General features: G+C 36.9%; 1 long non-coding RNA gene across 1 annotated transcript in view; it reads left to right on the top strand.

The window, feature by feature from the left end:
- Nucleotides 1–9,036: 9,036 nt before the first annotated feature.
- The window catches only part of LOC114017186 (uncharacterized), a 44,121-nt gene continuing 32,740 nt past the window's right edge, over nucleotides 9,037–20,417 (top strand). Inside the window, exon 1 of the long non-coding RNA XR_003562087.2 lies at nucleotides 9,037–9,383. This is a non-coding gene — a long non-coding RNA (uncharacterized LOC114017186). The remainder of the gene's footprint in view (nucleotides 9,384–20,417) is intronic.

Genomic DNA, 20,417 nt, shown 5'->3' with positions numbered 1-20,417 from the left:
TTCATAACATATAGAAAATCATTACCTATAATAATGGATTAAATAAAAAGTTCAAATTAGTTTAAAAGATGTAATTACATATTAATTTATGCCTTTCTAAAGTGCCACAGAATGCTGAGGATTTTTTTTTCTAGTGCTATGAATTAAACATGATTTGTCATTTTGAACTCTGTCTCCTAATTCAGTTTCAGCTAAGTATTTTATAATATGGGTTATAGAATAAGTACACTAGTAGTTCCATGGAACCTGATAGAAGTATTTGTGATTAAAGATTAAAAGACTTTAAAAGATCAGACTTTGAAAAGACAATAAAAATTTAAAATGTCAGCTTTTCCCTTGAAGAGAATGTTTTTCCTGCAGAAAGCTGTGGAAATATATTGTCATAAAGATGTGGGGTGAAGGAACAGGAACCAAAGCTTTTCAAGCTCAAGCAGTCTTCTAAATAATGTGACTATGTACTCATTTTCCATGGAAATTTTTCCTTCATTCTTACAGAGGAATATGAGCAATTTTAATTTATTTTGATTGTTAAGTAAAAAGAGTGTCTAATCTGTAGTATACGAGCAATGCAAGACTCTGACTTCAAATAGGCAGGAGCATGTTTAACTCACTTCCATTAAAGGAACAGTAAGACAACATCAATAATTGTGAGAGATGCAACATGTTTCTGCAATGTTCACTGTTATTATTATACTGTACCATGCACTGCATGGAAAATACTACAGAGTTTGTTCATATAGCTTCTAAGTAAAGATTTATCATTGAATGTCCTTACTGTAATCTGTGATGGGTTACATTATACTGTAGATTAGTAATAATTTATGTTTACATTTTTTTCTTACACTTGCTTATTCACAGTCTTCAAGATGTCTTTCACCTTGATTACTCTGTTGTTCATTTTCATAGCTCCCATTTTTTCCTATCTGATCCTAGGACCATGATTCACTTGGCAGAACTTGTGGGTCTGTAGTCTCATTTTTATTATGTCTGAGATACTCAAGGGCTCTTTCTTCAGCTACCAGAACTAAGACCTTGCAGGGTTTGGTATGGTTCCAGCAATACTCTATGCATAAATCTTTTCATGTTTTACAGCTCAGCTTTTAGCTGATACTTGATATTCTTGGAGAATGCCCATGTTTCTGCTCCATCTGTATTAACCAGTGGTACAAATGTGCCAAAAATCCTTTTTATGGTACAATGGGATCTTCATAAAAATTTTGTTTTGCAGGTTGTGTTAGTTTAATTAATGTTTGTAGAAAACATTATGGAAAATGCCCTTTCTGTTCTGGGTTAAATTTTTTCCCTACAGTACCTTTTATGTCTTTGTTGGTCTTTTTTGGATTACATATCAACTATCATAGAGTAGTTGTGAACTAAATTAATATACAGTCTGTATTCTTACTGAAATAAAATAGCCTGATTTTTCTCCTTAAGTGATTTAAAGTATCTCACATCCTCAGTCATATTGTTTTTCTTTCCACAGTTTTTTTTTTCAATATTCATCCTAAATTTGTTGAGATCAAAACTAGCTGTATCACAAAAAAACCAGGAAGACCAGGAAGGCATGAGTTTTTTGTGCCATAACTTACTGTTACAAATATTCCACCAATCTATTTTATGATTGTTGCTTTATACTCATGTAGAAGGGTTTTTAGATTGGAATAGAATTTAATGCAGATTATACCTCTACTATTTTCATATTTTCTTACATTACCTCTATTTCCTTTGAGTCAGCTTCTTACAATTTAAATTCTGATTCACAGTTTTTTCCTGCAACTTGGAGTTTTTCTGCTTGCTTATTTACTAATCTATTTACTATGTCAACAATATATCTTTGAACTCTGTAGTATATTACCAGACTTTAACATGAATATGTATTTCTTCAAATTATACACTATAAATATGGCTAGAAAAACACAATCTATTCAACTTGAATGAGGTAAGGATCTCTCTGGCTTGACTATTTCAGCCTTTTTTGTGCTGAAACACTTCTTCTGTAGCACTGAAGTCATTGGAGCTATGGCATTGAGTCTGAGTGGAATGAAACCAGTAACTTCAAGTGCATGGAGGTGAAATAAATAAATTCATATTTTATTGTACAAATAAACTAGAACTAGAAATGGCAGTATGCTTATAAGGTTTTTTGACTAAAGGTACATTTAACATCCCCACTAATGTTGGTCCATCATTGCATTAGCTCCACTGCATTGTACAAATGAAATTATATGAAATGAGGCCAGAATTCAGAAGCAGAGGATTAATTGATTCTTATTATTACCTTGGGCTTTCTGCACTCCATCCACACTTATTTTCATTATAGCTTCTTAACAATTAAGTGCCCTTTTTTTTTTTTACTGTGCTGCTCATGGTATATGGCATAACCAGTATTATTTATTGTTCAGATAAATTTCAGTTATGAAACTGTATAAAAGAATAACTTACTGAGAGTGTGCTGTGAAGGGAGACTAAGAGATAACAATAATTTCTCACAAGAAGCACATAGTCTGCAGAGTTTGACATTGTATTGCATTGCACTGCATTCATTACTTTCACAACTGGTCTGCATAATATAATTACTTATTACTGTTTGGTTACACAAAAAAGGTAGCTGTGGCTGCAATAACCATGGTGAAAACTCTCAGTTTTTTCTATTTTTTTCTTTCTAGTCCACACAGATAAAAAATTAACTGTTTTCCTTTTTCTTGATGCATACACACATTCTTTTTCCATTTCTAGTATTTTTCTCAATTAGTGAAAAAGCAACATTTAAAAATAGATCACTTCCCAGGGTTTCTTTTAATCTTCATTATCAGGAGAAAAGCCTTGCTTTTTGCAGAAACATGAGCCTGGTGATGATACCGGTATATATTTTATGGCATACATTAAAAAAACAGAAACAACAAAACAGCACTCAGACAAAAAAAATACCCCTGTGGTGCAGAAACTTCAGCTTTTGTAATGATTACCATTTTATTTTTCAACTACGTGATTTTGAAACTAATGACAAGTTCGTAACAATCCTTCTGTAACGAGCAACACATTACTGCTTTTTTAGTGGATGTTGCAGAACAGACTCCTGCTGGGATTCCTGCTTCTATAGATTGCTATAACTCCTTGTTTCAGGGTTGCTACAATAATTTTTGCCTACTGAGACCTATAATGTAGATCCCACTGCTCCATCTACCTGTCCATGTGAATAATTTGTTTTTGTGGCCTGAAACCCTTCAATGGTTTTGTGTTTAGGTCAGTCTGGTAAGAAGGTAGTCCTGGGCTTCATATAGAAATCCATATTGTTGCATTTTTTCATCCTATATTGGGTTTTCCAGAAGTAAGATGATTATCAAACATATAGGTAAGTCTGAAATTCAACCTCTTTTTCAAGCCTAGGTAATTTAGTGCAAGACAGAGGCAGATAGGCATCTCTAGCTACCTCCAGGCCGGAGTCTGGAACCTTCTGGATGCGAGTTGTATAGATACAGTGCACAGCTAACAAAAAGGTAATGCACATCATTTTGTTGGCAGACTAATAAAGCAGTCAGGTTCAAAGTCAGAGTTATAAGTTGGTGTCCTTTTTCACATTGAAAGACTCAAAAAAGCATTTCCCATCTCCCAGAGTCATGTCAAAACCAGCAGGCTTTTGCCTAACTGGCTGTAGTGTTCTGTTGAAACTAATACTCTGCACCAGAGAGTTAAGATTTCTTCAGGCCAGAAATGGGTAGCAGAACAGTTAACTCTGGAAGCTGCCACAGTGAGCCTTTTTTACCCATACAGGCTGAGTTACATAGCTCTTTGTGTCATGAGATGTGCTCTCCTCAAGTAACCAACATGTTAACATGTGATGGAATACACATGTATATGCCCTATCAGATGAGTACGGTGCAGATATTCCATGACATTGTGCTTTTGCATATCATGCCTTATAGATATGATAGGCATACGTGTGATCATGTGATGAAAGAGGTGATGCCAGGCCCCCATGGAAGAGGGTGACAAAATACAAGGCTATCAGGACAATCAATTTAGTACGCTGCCTACTGTGTCACCATGTCCAAGCAGCCTTCAGGTAGCCAGGAGGGGGCCCCTGAATGTGACTGATGGTCTGGATCTACTCGGTTATTTTAGGTTAGTTCACTTACACAGGAGTTATGAGTATCATATAGAATACGTATGGTCCTAGGAGAAGGAACCAGAGATCAGGACTCTCATCACCACAAAGACAACTTGACCATTTTGTCAAAGGACTCAAAAGTTGGGACATTACCCTTGGGGTGTAAGTCACTGTGAATCTGTCCAGACTGGAAAGTGAAGTGAATACAGTGAATGCTGTAAACACTAAGCTATTACAGAAAAAGTGGACAGTGTCTTCTTTCACCTATGTCTTAAAAGATTTGATGGCAACTGCGTTTTGTAAGGAGACCGATCCTTTCAATCTGTGCTAAGCATACTGAATGTGTCTACAGAATCTGGCTTTTTAGGAAAATTGAGGGGGAGAATGTCTGACCTGGAGGTCTGGTCCAGACACCAAACTGCTTTGGAAGCCACAGTTCTAGTCATGCAAAACCAAGGCGCTATGTGTCTGAAGAACCTTATGGACTCAAACAGGTTAACCCCCAAACAGAGTAGTTAAGAGAAGTTCAGAGAAGAGGTGAAAGAAAAAGTTTTAGATCATGATTTAGATTTAAGTACCCAGTTTAATTTAGGAGTTGCTCTACTAGTAATCAGTGGACCTAGATCATGAGGCAAACATAGCTTTGGGGTTAATTTAAAAAGAGAGAGATTTCTTAAAGTATTTTAATCAAATGGTGGCCATATTTGCTCATAAGAAAGTAAAGAAGCTGTGTTCCGTTTCTGTAAAATGATCCTTGGGTATAACAAATTTAACTTTAGCACTTCCTAGAAATTGTTTAAGGTCTGTAGTCACAATGAAACAGGAAGATCTGGTCTGACAGTATGAGTTTGTGATTAGTAGCTTTTTCTTAGTCTGAAAACTCATTTTCTGTGAAACACAGCAAAGGTGCTTATTCTGTATTATTCTTCTGTCTAGCTTACCAGCAACAGAGCTAGAAATTAATAAAAGTTATATTATACATGTGTCATTGTTACACCGTTTGTGTGATGTCTAAATATTTTCTGTTTGTTGCAAATGTATAATCTGAAAAAAAGAGAAATGCATGTATTTTCTCCAAATTGCAGGAAATTGTAATAGGTTTTAGAGACCAGAACTAACTCAGAACTTAAGGGACAAAGAGAAAGTTATTTCCTAGATGGAAATTTGCAGAACTGATGGTTATCACTGTCATAAACCAGGAATCCCATAGACAGATGTGCAGTGTTTTATGGAGGAGTACTCTTAACTCAGATGATAAAGAATTAATAGAGGCAGCTTCAAAGTGACCTGGGTTTTGTACACGTGTGGAAGTAAAAAAAAAAAACACCTTATTTTGTACACATTTGTAAGATTTAAGGAAACAATTTTCATCCATCCTCAAGATATTCTCCAATGTAATGAGCATGAACAAATCAGCCTGTTTCTCCAGACTACATAATATGCTTTCTCATAAAGAAATTTTGTCACTTTCATCAAAGATGATTTATTAGAGTATTGCAGAATCCAAGCATCAAGTGACCACAATGGGGTTGTTAAAAAACCCAACATATCTGCCAGAGGCAAAGCTAATTTTATTAATAATAGTGTGTTTATTGGTGAGTCAGTGGATATGAGTGTTATGCCTGTATGAATTTGTGTTTGCTGTCTATAGAAATCTTGTTTCTCCAATAGCACTGGGCTGAGAGCCAAGACCTTGGTTCAGGTCAGCACCCTTTGCAGTGGCTTTAAAGCTAGCTCAGCAATCCAAATAACTTCCTGTGCAGCAAGTCAGGAGAACATTCTTCCCAAACTGCAGCTAAACTAGCCTTTCTGACCTTGTCCAGTACTCATAGGTTGCAGCTTCTTGATTAACTCAGTCTGGCACCATTATCAAATACTTGCGCACCTAAGATGCATATATCTGCCTGGGATCTTTCAGGCTTTAATCTAAGGTCTTGTGTCACCAGCATATAGTTTAGTTTCATGAGTGCTCTTTGAGTACTCCTATGAAAGTAACATGAATGGTTATGTCCTTGACCATGTTTGTTCTCATTCCCATCCCACGGCCTTTTTTGGAATTTTCTTACTCAGGGTGGAATACATATCTCACAGATGTCAAAATGTTATTTCTTCTAGGAATCTATTGCCTCAGTTGTCAGCTAAGTCATTATGGCAGCTGTAAAGCTGAATGAAAAATCTAGAATAAAAATGTTTTTGGTAGGTCTTTGCTGAGATTTTTGAAGTATTCTGCAGATAAGATATTTTTTCCAGGAAGGGTCCAAAGTTGGTATATCACCAGCTTGCCCACCTGACATTTGCAGCCCACTTAGTAAGCTGATTTGGAGCCAGCCATCACAAAGCTCCAGGAGCTGTATTTTGTAGATTCTGAGCACCTTGTCAGATGTGGTTCCTAGGTTCCTGGATTACTGGTCTGACAAGGAGCTAAAAACATTAATCCCAGCTTCCAGGTTTGTATTTTCTTGAACACCATGGATACTAGTGTATATAGATCCAAGCAGGCTGCTAGGCAGACTGCACCAATTAGGAAAATGAGGCCCATGGTAGTATGGAGATGTGGGCTGGTCTGCCTGAAGTGTTTCACCTGCTTTATGCAGGAGAATAAGAACTGGGTGCTGAATTTGAACAAAAATAACCCTGTGTAATTATACAGGAAAAAAACCACCTCTACATACAGCTGAGTAGATGACACTGTCTGCACTGTAGCCGTTCCTATAAATCACATAGACACACTTGGAATTATTTTGTAGCTAGTTTTATAGTTACATTTAAACTAGCTGTATTGGTGTGTTTGAGCCGTGTAGCCAGTTAGTACTTAGAGAAGCACGGGCACACTGAATAGCAAGGTAAAGAAAGAGGTGCAGAAAAAGGGGAATTTAGACTACAGTGATGAGCATGCTGCCGTGCCTTGTAGTCACAATATCTAATTTAAGACAGCCATCTTAGCTGCAGCTATGGCAACAAGGTTCATAGTAGTGATTTAAATGCTGAATCAGCATTGTGTGTTTCACGTGGGAAATGGCAAAGCTGTGGAAAACAGAGCCTTGAAAACTCACAGGGGTTTTAGTTGTCAAAACAAAGCTGCTCAAACTATAAGGTAAAGAAACTTTGAGACTAAATTTTTTTACTGTTACTAGTCATATGTACAATGTCAAAGGAATTTATGCAGCTAGGTACATAGTAGTAGCGTAGGTACTTTTTTTCAACAAAGATTGAGCTTTCCAGTTATATGAAACCCAGCTTGCTGTTTGGAATTTTGTCCGTAGTATCAGTATGTGTTTTCTGTGAAGCAATAAAACTATGAAATAATGTCAAGAACATTCTGAACTTGGTGATTTTTTTTCATTTACTGACTTTTCCAAAATTTGTCTGCATACAGAGCTTAATTGGCAAATTACAAGGGATTGGTTTGTGAATCAGACTGATAGTAAATGCATGCATTTAGTACAATTAAAATTAAATTAGGTGGTATAATAATATAAGATGTATAAATGATACAAGGACATTATATAATAAAACTGACTTCTAATAATTTGATCTAACCCTCCTTGATATGTTGTATTAGATTAGTTGCTTGCATTTTTTTAGTACTGTTTCAACTTAGAGACTATTTTGGTGGGGGGAAAAAGAGTTTTTAAATTCAGATAAATGCTCTTATTTTGTGCCTTTGTCAAGCATTCAAAATCCAATATATAATATAATTTTAAATAATCCAAGCTATTGATATTTTGATATCATGGTGTCTGCAGTCTTGAGATGTTGTTATTCTGCATCACAAAAGTACTTTACTGCATGTGTTTCAAGACATATTTTATTGACTGCCTTCAAATCTCTAGGCCTGCAAAATACATTAGTAAACCTGTCACAGTGGAGGGATTGTATTTCCAGTGGAATGGCCAAAAATTTATTTCAGAGTGAATAGACTTTAAGGCCAAGGGAATTATTATGGTTGTTTGGTCTGACCTACTGTAAGGCCCAGAGTTCTGGTTTAACGTTCTGCTAAGGTCAGATGAAAGTAAAAAATACATTTGAATAATATTAGACAAAATGCAATTCCACCAATTTAATAGAAACATTTTAATAATTATTTTGTCTTAGCTCTAGCCATCCCATTAACAGTTGCCTTTTCCAACAGAGCTGAGAATTTTGAGATGGGTCCAGCCAGTGGGGTTGGATGAGAAGTCAGAGAATCAAAAAAAGGAACAGAATTAGAAATGATAACTATTCATATCCATTTATTAAAATCCGTGCTCTGAATGTTGCCAGTAACTTTTGTCTAAGCAGGCAGTGGGTTAACTTCACTTAAGTCTATTTTTCAACTTTTTCATGGACTTCAGAGGGCAAGCATCAGCCAGTTTATGAGAGCAAATATATGCTTAAAAATATAACAAGGCATGGTATGTTCTTGTTGAAATGCAGATTTTTACATGAAAATGTTACAACCAGTACATAAGCTAGCTCAATATGTTTCATGCTATTAACAATTGAGTTCACTCATGAACTGGCTTTAGGAGGTATGTTGCAAAATCAGAATTTACAGGTATAATGAGTGGACACTGTATTTTGAACTACAAGTGTAAGTTGATTGGATTGGAGCAAGTCCTGGGGGTTTCAAGAGGGAAAGTGAGTGGGGCTTAAAGGATAAGTTTTGGAATATCTTCAAAATATAAGGAATATTGTGAAGAAAAGGATAGAGCAGTATAATCTTATATAGCAGAAGGCAAAGAGTTAAGCTATAAATAGTAACATCATTAGTCCTGTGTTTATTATGAACCTAGTTTCCTGTTAACAATCTGCTTTCTGTCTACTTCCCAATATAAAAGAAAAACCGACAAAACTGTAAACATTAACTTAACCTGTGTTAATCTTTATCAGAGTTCCACATGTAAAAGAATCTTATGAAAGCAGCTGAGGAAACAGATCAGCAGACATGCATGTAACAGACAGTGAATAATTCTGCCATTTTCGGCTGTTGTGGCCTTGCAAAATGAGTTCCTGAAAAATGAATATTTACACAGTCAGCATCCAACAGAAAGGATCCTTCTTAGTCCCTGTAAACTAGAATTCTGTTTATTTTTTCTTGTATTGGTTTGTTTAAATGACAAAATTTACTTAGGAATGACAGTTAAAATGATGTTGCACGAGGAAAACTGTGGCCATTTTATGTGAAGAAGGGAAATACAGCCACACAGAAGAATACACTGTACATTGATAATGCTAGTTGTACTTCACAAGGAACTTCTTAGTACTGGCTGTCTTCAACTGCAGCTGAAGTCCTGTGAGTAAAATTTATCTTGAGTAAATGGAGATACCTTTACCCGAACTAGTAATTCTAGGCTTTTCTTATAATCAGTGAAGAGAAACAGGCATTCCCAACATGCAAAAGATGTCTTCTTGTAAGAGGTCTAAAAAGGATTAGATACCTGGTGACCTGAAACATCCTTTTTCTGTGTATTGTCTATAGGGCACTCTGGTGGTTAGCTGAAATCTAGAAGTCTATACTGTGGACATATGAACTAAAGATTTGAATCCATCCTGGGGATGAAATCCTTAATTTAGATAAATTCATGACAAATCTTTTGATGGATTTGTAAGGAACGGAATGTCCACGTGTGTTCTGAAAGAGTCATACAGACTGTATGGAAGGTAGCTAGGATTACAAAAACTGGTTTTCTACTTCTAATTTTTGATCTACACAATTGATGTAACTGTCAAATGTTCCTTATGTGTTCATTGGCAGGGAGAAAATCTTTCTGTTAGATTATAGCCCACATAATAAATACATGGAGATTTCCCTGTTCAAAGAATAGTGAAAAGACAAAGAAACCACTTCTGACATTTTATTCAAAGAATGCCAGCATGTGTTTTCAGAGAGCTAAGTCAGAGTTAAAATGTGCTTGCTGTGGATCTACAGTAGTTACCGATCTTTTCTGCATATGGTGATGACAAGAGAAGGTTTAACACCATAGTTAGGAAGGGAGAAAAAAATCCACCTGCTTTAGGATAGACTAGGAAAAATACCATTTTCACATATCATTGTGATGGCCGATAGTACCAGTTTCATTGTTTAGAATACATGGATATTGATCAAATGTTGTTTTGTAGTGAGCTCTCCTGTCACAGAAAGAGGGGGGGCGGGGAAAGAATGAGTAATGAAGATGAATAAAGGGCATCATGTTATGGAAAAGGCATTGGAAATCCACCAGATAGATTTTCCTTTCAACTTCTCTTACATGTTTATTTGGTCTATATTTCTAAACTGAAATACATGGCATACACAGAACTCACAGTCATAGTGCCTAGCCTTTTGCTGTCCCTTAAAAATCCCTTAAAGGAGATTTCTTTCCATTTTCATTTCTTTGTCTGAGAAGGGCCCTGCTAAAATGTAAGAGAATAATTATGAGCAACTGTGCTAACCTCATTTGGTCAAGAAAATGGTGTTTTCAAAAGATGAGAAACATAGTCCTTTTTTTTTAGCTTTTAATATGCTGATTTTAATCATCCGTCTAGAGTTGAAGATTGTGCAATTACGCTGTCAGTTTATCAGTTCAATGGCATATGTGACATTTTCCCCAGTAATCTTTGAACCTAGCAGTCAGTTTCAGCTGATTCCATTTGAGAGAGAAGCAGGGGCTGAGTATGGTCTTACAGGTCTGGGGAAGTGTGGGCATTAGTCAGACCAGTAGCAGTAAATTAGAGCTTTATCTTCTACACCTGTTCTGCTGTAGGTTGATGTTAGAGCCTTGATCAAGCAGTATATATTACACCAGATAGCTAATTATCATGCTTAAAAGTTCAGTGTAGCAACAGCACTGTTGTCTCTTGTGGGGGGGAAAGTTGTTGGATAGGGGATGTAGGCAAAAGGAAGGAAGGAAGGAAGGAAGGAGAAGTTGAAATCATCACAATGGGGAAGAGATTTACAAGACAAAAAGAAAAATAGCAATTTTTCATTAATATTGTTATTCAAAGAACTTTTTTTTAGATTACGAATAATTCACCTCATTTGTATTTAAAAGTTTAATTCAAAAACATAAATGTTTTGGTCTAAAATTAACATTCAGTTAGATATTGAAAGTGAAAGAATTTTGTTCCCTTTACAAGAAACCTAATTAAAAACCTGAAACTTGTGGTAAATGTACTGGAATTCAGTGATGACATCTGGGAACTGACTGGGCACAGCTATTTGCTACCAAACAGTCTAGTAAACTAATGAAAAGAGGTATTGTGACTTTCCAGCCACTGTTGTGGAAAAGAAGACTATATTGTAAAATTTTGAAGATATATCAACATCCTGTTCTTTGTACAGACAATATTTAAGAAAAATCATGAACTTTGAATGCGCAGTTCTGTCTGATAACATTTTAAAGATACTATTTTGAAATAACAGTCATGAATTGATACATGATTCTTTCCTGGGTTTTTTTATTGGTATTATTTTATGTTTATTTTTTCATTGTGAAATAGGGAGCAAAACACTACGAAGTCAAAAAGTACAAGAGAATCTAGGATTAAAAGAATAGGGTAATTGTAACAGGGTGATTATAGTATGATTTTTTTTAATAGTTACACAATTTGAAGTACTCTTACTATTGAACTACAACATCTATAATTAGAGGTATAACTAATGGATTTTTTTGTTGAGTCCAACGCATAGTTATATATTGTGTGAAGAGTTGTATCATATTTCTAAACAATATTCATGTACTACTTGCTTACCCAAATAAGCTGATGAAGTAGTTTTGTAAAGCTAATTTTTAAGTCCAGCTTAACACCTTCCTTCTCCAGCAGCTTGCATATACACACAGAGATTTTCTCCAGCACCTTTCTGCAGCAGGACTGTGTGAGTTATATTGTGACACAGGCCACTGAGAACTGCAGAGAAGCCAACACAATAGCAAGAAAGCAAGATGTTATTTATAATTTTTATCACAAGCTTTATTGGGTCACTTGTGCTCTATTTCCTGTTACAGAGGTCAGTATAAAAGCAGATGCTATAATAATTAATAGATGGTGTTTTCCCACCTGTGAAAGGCAAGGCAAATTTTCGTACCAGCTTAAGTTCTACGTAGAACAGAAATACTTGTGGGAAAACAACATACTATATTTTGCCATAGGAAATAAAACTATTGGGAGATGTATATTCTCAAAAGAACAGTATTCAATAAGAAGTGGAATGAATTTAAAAACTTTATAACAAACAAATTCCTTGTAAACATAGTTTTCAGGAAATTTCGTATGCAAGTTCTCCACGCCTTTTCCTGACAATGCATTGTATGATATCTCTGAAAGCACAATTCTTTATCCCAGGTCTAATACTTACAAGGATTTTAGTTATCTTAGACAAATAGAGGGTCAAGGTTTAGTCTTTTTTGTTTAAATAAAAATCTCTGAGGAGTTTTACATGAAAGATAGGTGGATTTAAATGAATGTGTAGAGGTCAGGGCAGAGAGTGCCTGGAAGTTTGGTGGAATTTGTTTTCCCAAACAGACTGCTGAACAATTGTATTGATATCTCAGACAATTTACATCTCCTCATATACTGGGTAGTTGAGGCTTGTCATACTACTTGGAATAAAACAAATCCTGAATTAAATTTGTACAATATCTCCCATAAGGTATAAAATCAGTTTAATCAAATTTCTGGCTTTGTTTTTTACTGCCAGATAACATTTTTTGTCTTATTTCCCCAGAATTATACTTTAGCTTTTAAAAGCCCTCTTTCTATTGAACAGTTAAGTAATTTTTTGCCTTTAAAGAATCAATTGTCTCTATAATGTGCACTATTTGGTTGTTACAAAGTTTCATTTACATTTATTTTTATCTGGCATGATAAAATTATTTGACAAAACCCAGAATTCTCATATGCAACCGAGTGAAATAAAAATTTAATCCTTTGAAGGCTGGAAAAGGGACATAAAATCTGAAAGCCAGGCACAAATAAATTAGATTCAGTGTTAGATGAAATCTAGTGCCAGTAGAGTACATCTCAGATACAGGGGTTTTGATCTTCATTTCTGTTACATTTCTAAACAGCCCTGACCCTGACATTCAGTATTGGAGAGGATTCCTTAGCAGGTCATACCACTGCATTTTGTGGTAGGATACATGTTCTGCATTTAAAATGTGTCTGTTTAATCTAAGCCATTTGTCATGGCTCGCTTTACAGTCAATGAAACGAAGTAACCTCCTAGTCTTATCAAGTCTGCTTTTCTCAGAACAGCTACAGCAGCTCTTCTGTACTTTCTTTTCTCGATCAGCTCTAGAGGAAGCCTACCTGCCATCTTAAGCTAAGAGCATCACATTTAAATGGTGAAAGGCAGGGGAAGTGAAGTTTACCTTCCATTAACTTCCTATGCCTCTAAATAATATGGAAGTATTACCATTGTTACTATTAGGAAGATAGTATTAGCCAGATCATGATTTGATAAGTATGGGCATTTTTCTTTATTGCTTGTTTCCTCCTCCTCTAGTTCCCTAGCTCTGGAGTGCTTTTTTCCCTCTTCACATCCTTTTTTTGGTATCAAAATTTGATTAATGTTTTCTTGGAAACTTTGTAAGTTTGGGTGTGTTTCTTTTTGTTCAAGTTAATTAAATTGCAAGTGAAAGTAGCTAAACAATGCCAGACCTTGAATAAACTAACATGATTTTAACACAATGTGAGTCAACCTCCCATTCAAAATAAACAATGTGGTAAGTTCTTGAAATGATATGACACGTGCTGTTAACCATTAAAAAAGCACTGTATGATAACTCCATATTTCAGCATTCAGGAAAAAAAAAATTTCACACTTTTTCCTGGGTGCTTCAACATTCAGGGACACAAAAAAGCATTTCATTGCTTGACTCTCAGGAGGAGAGCTGCAGTGATTTATAAAACAAAACCAGAGCTTCTTACTGTCAGGTTTCTAGCTGGGCAAATAGACTGAAGATCAAACGAGATAAAAAGTGTATATGCTGAGGTTTTGCCTGCAACTATAATTTTATCCATGAGTGGTTAGAAGCTGGACTGACCTGGAATGATGGAGAGCTTGAGGGGTTTTCAAGCAGCTAAGCAGGAGATCTAAACTGGAATTAAAGGAATTTCCTAATTTAAAGTCAGGAATTTGCAATATTGTCTTTTCTGTTTCAGTTCTTAGATAGGTCTGAAAAGATTTTTCTGACACTGATATGGTAAAATACTACATTCTTTGATCCTCAGGTTTGTTCAGCCTGAAACCAACTCAAATGTTCTATGTATATTTTGCCAAAAAGCTGATTGATTTTTGGCATATGAGAAAGTGGCAAAAGCTAGTTTTTTATGCTTCCTCTATAGTTAAATAGGAGGGAGGGTTTCTCCAGGAACTAATTCTTCCTATCTTACAATAAGTCTTATGAGAACCTATGGTCTTGAGATGCTCTCTCATGGAAGTGTTGTGCAGAAGAAACCTAAATAATGAATTGGATTAGCCATCTAATATATAGATGGCTACATGTCGTAATTAGCCCCAATTATAACTTGACAGTATGAATCTTCTCCTTGCCTTCAGGAAATAAGTCTGTTTCACATGTAAATATTGCCCTCAGACTAACCCAGTCCCTTAGCGAAGTTATATTCGGATATAAAGGAATCTTATTGGAGACAGCCATGCCCTTTGTCTTCCTTGAAAACTGCCAACAGCTCTGCTACAAAATTATTTTTAAATTGGTAAATAATTTCTTACTCCCTCTGTGAATAGTTCCATGGAGGACTATAGAGTAGGAAACTCCTATTAACATGTTCATCACGTCAGCCTCTGACATGGCCATCCCATGATGTATCATTAAAGTCTCTGACAGATCTTCAGAAATCAGTGTGCATATTCAGAACAAATGCACATTTCAGAGATGAAATACTTACCTGTGAGGGTTCTCACCCAACAGAGCAGAAAACTATTGTCCCTGAACACATTTCACAGAAACCTCTGTCTCAATATGAGTAGGGATTCAGGACTGGCATCATAGACTATATTTCTTGCAGGAAATCATGATTTGCTTCCACTCTGACAAACAAGTGTGGGCTGTGTCCCATGTTCAGAAGCTGTTACAGTTTCCATTGTGATATTACTGTAAAGAAAGACATGCTTTATATTTCAATAGCTCACATTGACTGTTGCAATTTCAGATGGACTTCCTTACAAAAGTGCATGAAAAAGCAGCTCGATCTGTTACAGCTTGGCTGATGATTGATTTCTTCTGGGGCTTGCTAGGAAATTCCAGTGGTTTTAAGGACAACTGCAGTACAAAAATTTTTCCTTAGTTATTTTTTGTTTGTTTGTTTGTTTGTTTGTTTTTGACAGAAAAAAAGCCCCAACCCCCCACATCAACCCCCAAAAAACTTTAAGAATTGGTCTTGTTATTTCTGCCAATATGACTACAGCTCTGAACGTTAAGCAATGGGGCCACCAGCCTTCAGTCTTCCTATTATGTCACATCCTAAGGAGCATGGATATTCTAATAAGCAGACATTTTGTTTCAGCCCTAAATGAACTTTTATTCTACAGAACTGTAATAATAGTTTAATAATATATTCCTACATAGTTGAAAATACTTAGATTATTCAAAAATAATAGTTTGAAATAGCATATGATCTTTAAAAACAAGAACATTTTAGCTGACTGCTGACTGCAGCGTGGGAATCCTCTGCTGAGTCAAGTAATGACCTCTAGTTTCCTTTTAGCAAGAAAGTTCATAATAGATCAAGATAATTTTTGCAATGCTAGTGTGGAAAAGACAATTTGGCCTTCAGGCTTGCAACAACAATATACTTCCTTGTCATTTCTATTGTGCAATTAACAAATATTTGTTCTCAGAGCATTTATACTTAGAAGGATTACTTCTTGCTTATGCAAGCAGTCCTTTCAGACCAATTGAATTTATTCACTTGAGTGAATAATGTTTTAGTAATGGAAGACTGCAGGACTGAACTCCAAATATAAAATGTTTTACTTAGTTTGGATCTATACAGGATATAAATCAAAGTAGAATTTCTGTGTGAGTGAAGCACCATCAGCTACAGTTAGCCTGAGCTAAGAACTATCCAAATAGCAGAGGTTGCTTTTTAATTGTGGTGCTCACAGTCAACTTTTTGACCCCAAATGAGCTTGTAGTGAAACGGGATGAATATGGATTGCTAGATTCTGAATGATTTTATCACCTTTCTAATCTAATCCCCTACTGGCATGATGTTTTCATGCCCCTCTAAGTAAGGAGAGTGGTTAGGGGCAGTCTTCAAATGTCACATGTCCTCTCCCTCAGTTTTTCCTGCTCTGGTGGTTTTCCCACTTTTGTAGCTTTTGCTCTTCTGATTGCTTTGCTCAGCTTTGCTGTTAGGGTTGGTGTTGATAGCTATAGGCAACAATACAGTGTACTAAGGATATATAGGACCTCTAGGACTGTCACACTAGCTACCTTCTTTCCAGAGTCCTCATGTACAGTCACTTCCAAAATGCAATTTCCAACCCCATCAGCCTAGCACCTGAAGGAAACAAGGAATACCAGAACACATTGTATAGAGAATTCTATGTCAGACATACCCCAGACAGACCTGGGGTAGCCTGTGGACGTGAAGTAAGAATAGGCTTTCCATGATGAAACACTGCTCCAGTCCTGTGCCTTCTGCAGGTACAAGACCTAGGTGAGGGTGTACTACTCCTGATGCAGATATACTGAGAAGCTGGAGAGTGATGAATGAGATAATGGAAGTGGATATTTCATTTGGGATGTCTTCAGGTCTGAACCTCCACCTCTACTTCTTGCTGTAGGCTCTGTCAACAAGGAGCAGTCTGAGTACCAGAAGAGATGGTGACTCCTCTAAGAGACAGGATTGGATGATTTTGTTAGCTGTGCAAATCTGACCAAATTTGTATTGATATGTGACCTAGTAATGGATAGAACTGATACAACAATTCTCTGAGTGTTGCTTAAGCCAAATTAATCACAAGCTAAGTGAGGGATATGTACCACAAAACTGCATGAAATTCTCATGTGTATTTAAAAATTGGTTGCTGGAGGAAGAACAGAGAAAGTAAGCTTGCAACAACCTTGTGATGCAGGATGCTGGTTCCTCTTTGTTTACTCTGAGAGTAATACACTTGCTAGGGTTTTTTTTGTGAGTGGCTTTCTTTGTTGGTAATGATATTTGCTGTTTTAACACTCAATTTTATTTCTGGCAGGCCACTGGCAGAAATAACACACCAGCAGTTGGAACGATGGAAGCTGTAATTAAAAGTGGTTCTGAAATTAACTGCAAGGGCAGGCAGCATCATCTTAGTGAGGAATACATGTATTAAATCAAGAAATAGGTAATGTATCATTTATATTTGCTTCCCAAGGCTGTGCAGTAACTTGAAACAAAGTAGTAATCCCTGTTGTCCCAACCCCCTTCTCATAGCACTGTTAAAACTTTTCAGACCTAGATACACAGCTCTAGATATTGCTGATAAAAAACAGAGGGCCATTTTAATGAGAAGAAATCATAAATCTAGGATTTAGCTCCCAAGGAAACAGATCAAAAGCTATAGGACAGCCAGGCTGTTTCTAGTTTAGCTAGCTCTAACAGAAAATAAAAATGTAATGCTGTTCCACCTCTGTCCTTAGCCAAATATCTGCCAAGACAATACCACTGCATAGAGGAGAGAGCGTTTTGTCTCCAATGAGGAGCTGTGCAGGTACTAGGCCTGAGGACAACCATTGTGCCAGCAGTGGTGCAAGCTCAAGTCCATTCCTTAGGGTGCAGTCTGTGTTGCAGAATTTTTGCTGTACGTCTGGGTAGGGGTTTGTGCACTCTGCTTGTCTCTCCTTCAGCTCAGAGATGAATAGCAGTGGTTCCATCCTTTGTCCTTTAGCCTAAAGTAACCTGTTGCAGTTCAAGAACTCTGTCAGGGGTTTCTGTTTGATGTTATGACACAGTGATATTATGAAGTGCCCCAATGTCTAAATCTACTATGAACTGAAAAGGCCTACAGAAGTCAATGATTAAGCCTTGCAATTGCCTAATCTAGAGGAAATGCCCTGGGAAAATAGGTGGCTAAAGATGTGGTGAACAAGGCCAACCATGTTCCTCTGCAAAGGTAGCTCAGCAGAATGGAAAATCCCCAAGTCAGGCAAAAAAGGCTGATGTAAGGCTTTCCGAACCAGGGACTGGTTGGGTCAGCAATGACTGTGATCCATAGAATATTCTTAGGTCAGGAAAGGGAAGGGGTGGGGATGTTATATGATGTAAATGTGCAGAAGTTCTTGTTTGACAGTTGGAGAGCTGAGGAATAAAGAAGGGGCTGGGGCTGGGGCAGAGAGGCAGAGACAGAGAGGAAGGACCCAGGATTCTGAGGAGATACCACAAGCATGGCGACATCCTGACTGCCTCATATCACTCAACTGTTTTATTTTGTTTGGGTCTCCACCCCCCCGCCCACCCCCCCACCCCCCCCGCCCACCCCCCCACCCCCCCCAATTTCTTTTTATCATGGTGTGGAAAGAAGGCAAAAAAATGGGTTACAGTGAGATTTTTTAAAATGTAAATTAAATGTAAATGAGGCATAAACATACTTTTTTATAGAATCCTAAACAAAGTTTCTTCTATACTTGCCTCATGCCCCTGCTTATTACATTAAATACAAAGCACTGGCATGGTGGCCTGTATGAAGAAGGGCATGTATCATTTGGGGGAGGGGCAAGGACTGACAGAGAGCTGTGGACTCCCTGTTCTGTGAAGGAACATGTTCCAGGCTGCTATGAGAAACAGTAAAGCTTCCCTTCTTGGCCCATGGAAGCCTCAGAGCCCAGAGGCCCTGAGTGTGTGTATATGTGTAACAAAAAATCCAGTGGGCTGTGCAGTAGGACAAATATAAAAAGCCCTTTAATCTAGCAGGACAAGATCTTTTAACCTGAGCAGGACCACTGCTGCTAGTAAGAGCAGACAGCTCACATAAACTGGAATGTGAATTTAGTACTGAATGCTGGGCTTTTTTTTTTTTTTTTTAATAGAATTATCTGGGGTTTTTTATTTTGAAACATATATATACACTACTTGAGTATAATAATCCATAATGTAATTTAAAATGTAGATTCCAATGAAGAAGAGAGTGAAGGGACAAAATTCCATTAAATAAGTTGAGTAAAATGACTCCTTTTATCATTACTGCTAGAATGACAATAGTGTCTATAGCAACTCAAATATTTCTGATGTTTCTAGATGGTCTCAGACCAGATTTTTAGTGACATTAATGGGGGCTGTATTGACTGATGGTGTCTGTGAGTTTGTTTCTCTCCAGTTACGCTATGAAAATCTGAGTGTGCCTCCAGGTAAACCGACATATAAACCAACATTCTTTTTCTTTCGGTATTTCTTCTTCACTCTGTTGTCAGTAGGATTCCCAGAAAAATAACACGGTATTGTAGGCCTGATACCAAGATTGCTGACATCTAGGGAATCTGTGCCTTCCCTCTCCCCTGCCCCCCCAAACTGGCTTTTAGATCAAGCCTGTAACTTAGGAGAGTAGTATAATTTAACTGTGAGTACCTGCTGGGTTGTACTAACTCTTGTTTTGGTTGCTAGCAGGAGAGTTGGATTTTATAAACAAATATAATTTCCATTACTTAGTTGTCTTCATTGTCACATACAGCTTCTTTTTCATTTAGGCTCAGTTATAAAGTCTAGGAGTTTCTATGTTCACTTGCTAGATAGTGTTCAATTCCAGTCTGAACAATAAGTTCATTAGGAAACATCTTAAACACCAATATGAGTTTTATTATAAGCATTCTTGCTTATAGTAATGTATCACCTAATTCACACCTTTTGTCCCTCTGAGGTATGGGTTGAGGCACAGGTGGGTAATGCTGAACACTGTATGATGCACGCAGTATTCTCTGAAACCCCTAGCAAAGTCCGCTTTGTTCTCTGAAACTCCTACTCTTTTCTGTTCTTCCCCATCCTTCTAGGGAGTCATTCTGACACCCTACTGTCCCCTATCAGTATCTTGCGCATCCAGAAGCTCCCTCAAGCTTTCCCAGCCTTTTCCTTTACCCTGACCTCCACTGAACTCTTACCACCTGTTAAAACTCTCACTGACATTTCCCAGGCTCCCTCCCACCTCCAGAACTTACTGGACCCTTCTCAGCTACTTGCACAAGAATACTGCACTGCTGAGCAGGACACTGGCTCTGTTCAGGCAGATCGTTACCAAGGTTTAAACAGCAATATTCTGGAATGTAAAATTTGGATTCAGTAACTTCACAGACTGCAGGAAATTATGTATTTTTTACAAGTTCTTCCTGGCTTCCATTAACTGAAAAGCATA

The sequence above is a fragment of the Falco cherrug genome, chromosome Z (genome assembly GCF_023634085.1).
Source record: "Falco cherrug isolate bFalChe1 chromosome Z, bFalChe1.pri, whole genome shotgun sequence".
In the NCBI taxonomy this organism is placed as follows: Eukaryota; Metazoa; Chordata; class Aves; order Falconiformes; family Falconidae; genus Falco; species Falco cherrug.
The sequence above is the reverse complement of the archived record's forward strand: the minus strand, read 5'-3'. Positions and strand labels throughout refer to the sequence as shown.